The sequence below is a fragment of the Dasypus novemcinctus genome, chromosome 15 (genome assembly GCF_030445035.2).
Source record: "Dasypus novemcinctus isolate mDasNov1 chromosome 15, mDasNov1.1.hap2, whole genome shotgun sequence".
Lineage (NCBI taxonomy): Eukaryota > Metazoa > Chordata > Mammalia > Cingulata > Dasypodidae > Dasypus > Dasypus novemcinctus.
In genome coordinates, this window is record NC_080687.1 from 69,383,655 (window position 1) to 69,395,183 (window position 11,529).

Sequence of the window (11,529 nt, forward strand, 5' to 3'; positions counted from 1 at the left end):
AGAATTTCTTCACTGCTTCAACATTTCTTTTCCAGTTCTCCTTCTCTCAATTTCTTTCTTACTCTCTTTCTGTCCCCAAGTCATACTTGCTTTATGATGCCATGCTTGAACAAATTCTGTAGTTAAGATACTTTGATGTCTTCGGAATGAGACCCAGCTGGTCAGTTTCCAGAGTCCGTCTCTCCATCTGCATGGCCTGAGGTTCTGGGTCCCACAGGAACTTTTGTCTTCTCTTGGCATTCATGGCGTTCATGGTATGGTTTTATCCGACGAGCTGGTATCTACACAGGATGTTCTTTCATTTCTCAAAATAACTCCGGAAGTCCTTTTCATAGCGTCCCCGTGCAGAAATGTTCCCGAGGTGCAGCACACACGCCAGTCAGCCCCACAGCTTCCCCGCAGCCACTGGTCTGGAAAGATTGCCCCCACAGTCCCGCAGTTGCTGCCACCAGCCGGGAAGATATAAATTCCGCTTTCCATCTCCTGGGGAAGTACAAGAATCCCTGGAGGACTTCAAAGACTTTCCAAACCACTTAAGGCTCTGGCTTTTACACCAACTTTAGTTTCGCTCGAGGCAATCCTTCTATTTGTGTCCCTGGTTCTGCACCACTTATTGCAAACCTTCTCTCCCTCAAGCCACGTTCCTTCGAGCCTTCTTTCCTTCATGCCCCACGTTGGGCACCACTTGCTGCATTCAGCTCACAATAGGTTGGCTCAAAGGGAAGGCAACACAGAAATAAAGGTAGAGACACAAGAGGTGAGACAAACCTGGGACCAGGGAACTCACAGCTTCTGGAACTGAGAGCCTCAACCCTGGTTTTCCTATCACATTTATTGGGAAACTACCAAGCAGCCGTTTGCTATAAGAACTGCAACATCATTTACAATAACAGGGAACAACTGCAACATCTGCAACAGAACAAGTGTAATATTCACAATAACAAACAGGTAAGCCAGTTTCCCACAACACCTTGTTGCCTGAGGAGAATGCAAGCAGACACAGAAGAACACACAGCAAATGGACACAAAAGAGTAGAAAATGGGAGAAGGGGTTAGGGGAGAGAAATAAATAAAAATAAATCTTTTAAAAATAGAATTTATTTAACCAAATTGATAGTTTTAAAAATCTAGTACAAAATTCCTTGCTAAAAGTTCCTCTATTATATGCTGTATCTCCAACTGGAAAATACATAGTCTATATTAATATAATTATTTACCAAATATCATTTTTATGTATGTGTTTATATATCTTTTATTTCCTCTAAAATTAAAGGAAATTTCTTGTATAATTAAAGGAAAAATAATACTTACCATGGTAATACTTTAAATGAGATTATTTTCCTCCTCTACTGAAGGTAGGCGAACATCAAAAATGTTCTTTGCCTTTAACACATGATTTCTTTTAAGTTTGTGCCTCCTCTCATGTCCTTTTTTTTTCCATAGTAACCATTCTTCCTCACTTAGAATTTCTTTTTTATATATGCAGAGATAATCTATTTGCCCTTAGATAATTTGTCATTTATAAAATTCTTATTTATAATTAATAATATTTTTGTTCAATACCTATACAAAGCATCAAATATTTACTTTTTTCTAAAATTTATAAAATTTCTTTTCATCACTCTGCCCTTTAAAACTATTGATGAACAAAAGAAGATATACATGTTCAAATAAGACAGCATGTGTCATCCTTTTTAATCCTAACACGTGTACAGCAACATTGCCTTTATTGTAATTGAAGATATTTTGAAGGAATTTAATCTAAATCTCGTTTATTTTAATAATGTATAAAAGCAGAACTGTTTCTTTACAAACATTAAGTGTTTCAGAGTGATCTTAATATCACTTTCCCATAGCTCTGACAAAAGGGGCAGAAACAATTTTTATACAGTAATTGGAATACTTTTGTTACAGTTTCATATTTTCTAAAGAAGCATAGGTCACATGGACAATGTATAAAATACATAATGTATGGGAAGATGAATAGTGACTAATACATTTTTAACTTATTTAAGAAGCTATAGTTTTAACTTATTTAAGAAGCAATAGTTTGATCAATACTGTGTTTTAAATTGCAGCTTATAATTTACCTTTTGGAAATAGGAAAGAATATTTTTCTGATAAAATGTAAATTAAGATATCCCATCTTTGGTTACAAATCTCAGGGAGTTGGATTTTACCCTCTAATAAATATTTCAATCTAAAGAAAGAGGCCTTAATAAAAGGTAAACAAATGACAGTACTACCTTCATGGAGAAAGGATATTATTTTTAACTGAATGAAATGGCCCATGCTCTGCCCTATGACAGTTAAATGCTCAAAATGAGACAACCAAAGATAGAGGTAACTTATTCTCACAGATATGAAAATGGGTTTCCATTTTTCTAATTTGAGATGATGACAAGAGAAGTAAAAGAGAGCATCAAACATAAAGAATGTCCTTCCAAAAATTAAAGATTATACATAACAGCAATGAGGAGTACAGCACAAACTTAAATAATGTCATTGAAATTTATAATTAATCTTGATTACCAACCTAATATTCTTTGTTACAGGTATTCTAAAAAATTAAAAGGAAAACCATTTTTAAGCAGCTTTTAAGTAATCAGATAATTCAAATAATAGTAATAATAAAAACTATTAATTTCTAGGCCTTTGACCTTTCATTTTAAAATTCTATTAGATAATAACCTGGTAACTGATTGCAGAAAAAATACCTCCTCATGGTTTCATAAATAGCCTTAAAATTTTGTGGCCTTACAATTGTGACACATGTCAGGAATGATCATGGACTCAAGGGTTGACTGTCACGTTTATTTTGTCTTGATCAAATTCTAAAACCTTGTAAAACCTCATGTCCCTCAACTAACATACAGATCATAATATAGTAAAATTAGTTTTATGGGGACTATAGTAATATGTGTAACTATTCAGTGATAAGATTTTTTTCCTTCTCTTTCACTTCTATTTTATCTTTTGGAGAAAGAGAATTTTAAAGAATAAAAATGAAAACTTGTTAGGCTATAAGAGGTAATTAATATTAACAGTTTCTTTATCTTGCTGATGTTCATCTTAGAAAAAATAGGATACTTAGGTAGGACAAATTTTATACTTGCCTCTAAGGAACTTACAGTGTGTTGGAATTTGCAAAGTAATGAAATTATAGTGAGCAAGTTACAATAGTGCAATTAGTTCCCCCTTGGGAAAAATAAAAAAAGACTATGAAAGCCTCCTTGTTGTTCAAATGTGGCCTCTCTTTAAGTCAAAATCAGCGTATAAATGCACTACCATCCCCCTGGCAAGGGACATGACCTCCAGGAATGAGCCTCCCTGACACCAAGGGATTATTACCAAACGCCAACTAGCAATGTATCTGGAAAAAGACCTCAACCCAAAGGGGGAAATGATAAAAATAAATGTTTTTATGGCTAAGAGATTTCAAAGTGAGTCTGGAGGTTGTTTCAGAGATTATGTTTATGCAAGTCTCAGCAGGATCTCATTGCCTCAAAGTAGCAGGGTTCCTGAGGGCTCTAGAGACATCCAGAAACTATAAACTGGGCAGACAGCTCAGAAATTCTGCACCCTGAGAGTGGGTCTTACTTGGGAATTTATGCTCCCCAGGAACAGACTAATTTATAGGTACTGTACACATGGCTTTTCTGCCCCTTTTATTTGAACCTATAATTAGCACTATACTTGATAAATATATGTCCCAGAGACTAAAATCTTTGTCTGTTCATGTGCCAGTTGAGCCCTGAATCTCAGCAGAGATTCACCTACTCTCCAGTTCATTGGACTCACCCAGGAGAACTACCAAGGAGATGATGATGGATAACATCCATCCCAAGGAACAGAGAGTGTAGCTGCAAGAAAGACAGTTTCAACAATTTGCCCCTCTCAATTAGAAGCAGAGTGGGCATCACCATCCCCAAATCCTCAAGACTGGGGAATGAAACAATGGACTAAAGTAGACATTATTATTTTACTATGGACTTACTATTATTCTAGCAATGGAAGAACTCTTAACATCAATATGAAGGCAGTGGTCACCAGAGGTTGTGAAAGATGGGAGAAGGAAAAAGAGGTGTAATACAGGGGCATTTTCAGGGCATTGGATTTGTTCTGGATGACATTGCAGTCACAGAAGCAGGCCATTGTTTATTTTGTCATAACCTACAAAATTGTGCAGGACAGAGTGTAAACTATAATATAAACAGTAGTCCATGGTTCTTAGCAATATTTCAGTAGGGCTCATCAATCGTAGCAAAGGTACCACACTAAAGAAGGATGTTGTTAACATTGGAAAATGTGAGAGGGGCATACGGGAATCCCCCCCTTTTTTGTAGCATTTATGTAATCTAAAGCTTCTTTAAAATAAAAAAAAAATTATAAAAAGACTATGAAAGTACTTAATATAGAAAATCAACCCAGACTCTGAAATCCCTGGAATCTTTCTTCAGAATTTAATTTACAGAATCTTTTGTAAATGAGCCAAGCAAAGAGAAGTGGAGTACTTAAATGACCCAATCAAAATAATCAGATGTGGAAAGACCTGTAAAGAAGTAAGAAAAGAAAAAGAAAAAAAGAGAGAAAAGAGAAAACAAGGAAAGATCTGTGCTTTAAGGCAGAGTGTGTATGTCACTTGATGTAAGAGAGGCAAGTGGAGAGATGCACACATAATCCAGAACCTTTATTCTCTGTGAAGGAATTTGGAATTTACCTTGAGGGCAATATAATCATTGAATATTTATAAACCAATCAGTGAAATTGCAGGGTGAACCTTAGATTTGAGTAGGTTAGTGTGGCTAGTAGGTGTGGAGGTGACAAAATTAGGAAAGGGGGTCATATTAGAAGATTGCTGCAGCAACTCAGTTATCTTGAAAGGGTCACTTTATTTTCTTTATACCAGTGGCCTTTAAGATGTGTCCCACAGATCCCTGATTGCCCTTGAGATAATTTCAAGAGTTCCATAATATGAAAACTTTTTTCATAATAATACTAAGGCATTAAGTACTTTCTTCACGACTGTTGATGTGTTCACTGACTGTACAAAATCAGTGGTGGCTGAAATTGCACAAATCAAGTTAGCAGCACCCAATTCTAATATAGTCATATTCTTTACCACCAAGCAATCACAGGGGAAAATATCCACTTAATTCAAGAATGTGAAAGATAGAGAAATAAACAAGTTTAATAATATTAAATATCTACCCTTAAATTCAGATCTCTTTTTAATATTCTATGGCATGAAATGGGAAGTGCGCATAAAGCACTCCCACAGCATACTGAGGTACCAGATTGTCGTGGAGGATAGTGCTTGTACAATTGTTTGAGTTGTCAGCTGAATGACAGCTTTTGTTTTCATGGAACATCATATTTATTTAAAAGGATGACTAACAGGCAAAGGATTGTTTTACATATTTGCACATTTCTAGATTTTTTTTCTGAAAATGAACAAAGTAAGCTTGCCACTATAAGAAAAATAATTAATAGTATTCTCCTCCAACTAAGATATAATATATATGAAACAGTCTTTTGCTTTTTTATCCCAATTTCTGTCAGGATCAGAAAGCTCCAATAATTTGCTCAAATTTACACACTTAGAGATTCTGAAGTAGTATCAGTAGATTTTTTAAAATATTCTAAAGGAATATAATGTTTGGTCAAGACTGAAAATCACTGGCCTATTAATAAACCCCATTCTGGAAGAGCAAGGTCCTAGCATCCAGCCCAGACCTCCTTTTCTACAATAATTGTTGAAATGAATATTTTAATTTTCTTTCTTTCCTTTCTGAACTAAAAAGAAGAAGAACGACAAAGAAAAACACTGGCCTACATTGTGTTTTTGCTGCAAATCAATTATGCTATCTAAGGCAACAATAATAAAATCTTTGTCAAACTATAGAACATTAATATGTATTTCAGATCCTTGTATTCTTCATGTATTTATCTTTTCTTTTTTACTGAAATAAGTTAACAGGCTTGAAAGTATCTCTCTTATACAGTGAGGAGTTGTTTCTACAAATAACCAACTGCATTGGAAGATGACCAATTTCCCAGGAAGAAGCATTCCCGGGATGCTAGACAAATTCTAAAAGAGGTTTGGAAGTGACTAAAAATCCACAATTGGTTGGCAGGAGCAGCGTGGGGCTTGGTGGGAGCGGCACAGGCTGGGCGGGCAAGGAGAGCAGCCCCATGGCCCTACAGCGGTGGGGGCACTGCCCGGGGTGCTCCCATAGTGCAAGACAGTCAAAGAACACTGTAGGAAGAACACATTCCATGGAAGATTTCAAACACTTCTGAAAATGAAGAAAGTGAAAATGAATCTCTAAAAAAGAATACCAAAAAGCCAGGAAAAAAACCCAAGCCCATTACTGATGAATCTGAAAGCACTAAAGAAAGTGATATGAGAAGAAAAGTTAAACCAGCAGAGGAAATAAGTACACAACAACATGAATCTATTTCAGCTACAGCATCTTCAGAACTTTCAGAAAAATCAGCTGAATCAGTCACTTCTAAAAAAAATAGGATCCCCTAGTGCTAAATCCTGTGTTCAGAAAGAGACCCTGGCAAAAGAAAATCAACAGAAAGCTCAGAAAAAGAGGAAAATGTCTCATGGTAAAAGAAAGAAGTCAAGGAGTGAAACCATAGATTCAGATAGCGATATTTCTGACTGTGAGTATGTTTGTGTCTAGAAGGAAAGAAACCTAGTGAGATCATGGAGTTGGATGTTATTTTGTCTGCATTTGAAGAAACCCTCCCAGAGTATAAACAAAGAATAGAATCTAAAATTTGTAAGGAAGCCATCAACAAATTTTATCTAATATTAAAAAAGAACTCATCAAATCACTGAAAGAAGTGCAGATGTTGAAAAATCTGAAAAGGAAGAATTCTAAGATTATTTCATATATCAAAAGGAAAGGGCAACATTTGATTGAAGTCCAGCATGAACTACTTGGGTTAGAACCACAGCTGAAACAGTCACAAACAAAATATGATGAACTTAAGGAAAGAAAATCTTCACTTAGAAACACAGCATATTTCTCGTCTAATTTAAAACACCTTCATCAGGATTATTCAGATGTTTAAGAAAAGGAACCAAATATTAAGGAAATGTATGCTTCATCCAGCCTTCCAGCTTTGTTACTAAAAGCAAGAAGCCTTTTGGGAGCAGAAAGCCATCTGCAAAATATCAACCATCAATAAGAGAATTTCCTTGACCAGTAATAAGACCAGTTTACTGAAACATGCATCCTTAAGATTAGTCTTGGCTTGATGTCTCTTATTTTCTGAAACTGTACTTTTATAAAAAAAAATTCTTTTTTGAAAAAAAAATCTACAATTGTGTGCCACTAGCTCCAATAATATGGCTTATCAACTTTTGGATCTTAACTAAAAACTGCAAATTGCAGCCAAGCACTATATTTATATTGACTGAAATATCTTAGAGCAGGGGTTCTTAACAAAGGGTCCATGAGCTTGAATTGAAATTCAAAAAAACATTATTCTTATAGGGATGTGTTGGTGCAGGTGTGATATACTTATTAAATAATACACAGTTTAGTGTGGACTTAGTAAGGGATCCATGGTTTTCACCTGAGTTACAAAGGGGTCCATGGAACAAAAAAAAAAAAAGGAAGAACCCCTTTTGTAGAGTTATAATTGCCTTAGCAAATGTAAATTTTGGGCTTAGCATAGAAATTTCATTCTTTTTAACGAACATGCTAACCAAATAATCTCCCTCCTGATAAAAATAAAGTATTTCGCTTTTTGATTGGTTATTTAACTTTCGAAATGAATAAATAATATTTATATTATGCACAATTTTAACATAAATGCTTATAGTTCTATTGCCATGGTATATGCACAATGTTTATTCATGAATGTGTTATACCTTATTTGAATGCATCAATAAGTAAGTTTCACATCATAGGCATACAAACATTCACTTACCAATAGTTGGTTGATCAAGTTGCAATTCTTCCATTGGGTATTTAGACCTGATTTCCATATTCTTCTGATATGTAAACATGCTGTCCTATTAGTTTAACTTCTGTATTCCAGCTCACTAGACAGCTTAATGTTCTTGTTGTTCAGTTGCTCTTGTTCTTTTTACTAAAACTGTAATTTTATGGAATCTTGTGGTAAGTATGAATATAGTTTTACTAATGAAGTAAAGCTATTGATATATATGTACATTCAGCTCCTCAGAATGTATACGTAATGGAACATCGTTCGAACCTGACTCCTGAAGGGGTCACAAGGCCAAAGAACACACATGGTACTGCATCAGACATGAGCTTTATTGGGACTTACCTACAGGAGAATGTCTCTGATGACAGTGGTTGGGGAATGAAAGTAGCACTGGGCAAAGAGGTGAGAAAAGGAAGGTCAATATAAGGGGTTTCTGAACAAAGATATTCCATAGGATATGAGAACAGATTTTCTGCAAAAGTTACACGCAGCACACAAATGGGGTATGTGATGACGTTATTGCAGGAAGGGAGTATACAGCCTTGAGAAGCTTAGAGTTTACAGTATCATCTCTGGGAGGTCTTGTTACTTTTAAACTAGTACCTGTCCTGGTTATGCCAGGTGGCTGCATGCTTCTGGCTGTGTTTCATTTAACATGGGGGGTGCAGCCTGGGCCCTGGGCTCCCACAGTCCACCCCCACACAGCAGCCTGTGTTGACCATAGGACACACATTTTATCCACATTTCATAGCAACAATATACAGACAACAGAATAATAACAGTCCTCCATTAAAAGCTAGTAGATCTATAAAGACATGTCACCAGGACCAGGATAGGGAATATAACTAGTTAGATAGGGTATCAGCGGGTGGATTTCAGTCTCAATGGAAAAGGTCTTGTTCCAGACTTATTGATGGGTTGTATTATACCAGGCCAGCAAGGCGTTCCACGCCATCCAGGTTGCAGGAATGACAGTCCAAGTGTTGAGGAATAAAAAGCATAACCCTGCAAAAATATCTAACAAGTTGCTCCTGCTTCCACTTCTGTGGATCAGCCTGTGAGGGCATGGCCTTGCAGGGCAATATCAAATGAATAACTCCATTCCTGCCCCCTGTTTCTATAAATCAGCCTGTGAAAACATGGCCTAGCAGGAAGATATCAAACAAGCAGCTTCCCTCTCCCCCACTTCTGTAAATCAGCCCACAATCTTGCACCTGCATTCTGCTTCTATAACCCCACTTGCAAGACTTTCCCTAGCAATGTGTTAACCACTGAGCAAAGTTATGCCGATCCCACATAAAATCCTATATAAAACTATGAAAACTGAAAAATGGGGCTCAGAATTTGGAGACTGTCTCTTCTCTGGGCCCAAGCATAATAAATCTGTTCCTCCACTTGTCCTGAGAAGCTGGTTTAGGGTTTTTCTGTGGTTCAGAACTCCTGGCTTTGCTGCAACATTTGGTTCCCTGACTGGGAAACCCAAATGCTCTGGCCCTTTGAGCCTTCAGTTTGGGACTGGTGGGCATGGGGGCAGAGATCTCCACGTGAGCAAGGTGGCACCACCTGTCCCCTTGATGGGGCCTTCTTCAGAGAAAGGATCCCCGTGGGCTGCGCCCTCCACTCCAGCCTGACTTAGTGGAGAGGTGGACTGAACAACATCAGGAAACATCGGAAAGGTAAAGCCCTGGGGTTCTGAGTCCCAGTCAGGCCCATCTCTGGACAGAAGGAGAAACTGATCACCTTCCGAAATCTTTTTTTTTTTATAATTATTTATTTATTTATTTATTTTAATTACATTATGAAAATTTGAGGTCCCATTCAACCCCACCGCCCCCGCCCCCCACTCCCCCCACAGCAACACTCTCTCCCATCATCATGACACATCCATTGCACCTGGTAAGTTCATCTCTGGGCATCGCTGCACCCCATAGTCAATGGTCCACATCATAGCCCAGACTCTCTCACGTTCCATCCAGTGGGCCCTGGGGGGATCTATAATGTCCCGTAATTGTCCGTGAAGCACTATCCAGGACAACTCCACGTCCCGAAAACGCCTCCACATCTCATCTCTTCCTCCCGTTCCCCACACCCAGCAGCCACCATGGCTACCGTTCCCACACCCATTCCACATTTTCTCTGTGGACATTGAATTGGTTGTGTCCATTGCACATCTATGTCAAGTAAGGGCTTAGATTCCATATGGGTACTGGATGCACTCCTCCCGCTTCCAGTTGTAGACACTCTAGGCTCCATGTTGTGGTGGTTGACCTTCTTCAACTCCATGTTAGCTGAGTGGAGTAAGCCCAATAAATCAAAGTGTAGGAGCTGAAGTCTGTTGAGGCTCTGGGCCTGGGTGTCATATTATCAGTCCAGAGATTCAAATCCCCTACATATATCTTAAACCCAGCACCAACTACAATTCCAATAAAGTAGCATGCAAGTCTTGTGAAAAGAGATCCTCTCTGAGTCCAATTCCATCACGCAGAAACACCAGCTCCAAAGAAGGGCTATCTGTCATGGCAGTGAACCCCTTCTGCCATGACCATAGAACCCGTGGGTCGCTTTATCCCTCAAAAGAACCAATACCTGGGGTTGTATCTACCTTATCTGTCTCTTAGACTCTGTTCAGTTGTACATAGGGGTATTCCTTCTGACAACCTCCAGACTCTTTTTTAGAGACTCACAGCCTTATAATCTCATTTCTCCTTTCCATTTCCCCCTTACATTAGGTCAAACAGCTTCCCGAAGTCATGTCATTATATGTAGACAGGTATATTCTGCTGTTCCGCATTGAATCTTTAATTCAAGGTCATTTTCTAGTTGCTTCTTCAGCTGGTATGTGGTAGTGATCCCTCGGTGCCAGGGAGGCTCATCCCCGGGTGTCATGTCCCACGCTGGGGGGAATGCATCGCATCTACACGCTGAGTTTGGCTGTGAGAGTGGCCACATTTGAGTAACATGAAGGCTGTCAGGAGGAAACCCCCAGGCACAATGCTACTCTAGGCCTTGTTCTTATTGCAGGTGTATAGGCTCAAAAGTGTAACCATTAGTATCCCGAGCCCACTGTTGGGCCCTCCTTCCTTCCTGGTTCTTGCCATTGCACCTGGAGGATTGCCGCTGCTCTCCCAGGGCCCACAACAGTGACCCCCCGGCCAGGAGCCCAGTACCCCCCCAGCTGTTGTTTTTGTTTCCACTATGAGTGTATATAGACATTACCATATACCCTGGGCATATGCCCTGTATAAATCCCTGTCAACCATATATATCCTGTCAATAACATCCCATATCAGTATTCCTCCGCTGCCATTGTTGAACCACTCTGTGATCCAAAACTTCCCGTAAAGTGAATCCCAACATAATGTCAACTTCAGAAGAGTCTTAGATCACCGAAATTCATATATACAATATACAGTATTTCCCCAGATCCACCATAAAACCTTTTCCCTTGCACAGCAATAATCTTTTAACTTATTCATATCATATTTCCTGAAACTGATGTACAGATTCCAACACTATAGTTTTCAAACAAGGTGACATTTGTGCTTACTATGTGGT

General features: G+C 38.3%; 1 pseudogene; it reads left to right on the forward strand.

Annotated features, from left to right (window-relative positions):
• Positions 1-242: 242 nt before the first annotated feature.
• On the forward strand, positions 243-7,227 carry LOC101433017 (centromere protein U pseudogene; annotated as a pseudogene).
• The last annotated feature ends 4,302 nt before the right edge of the window (positions 7,228-11,529 follow it).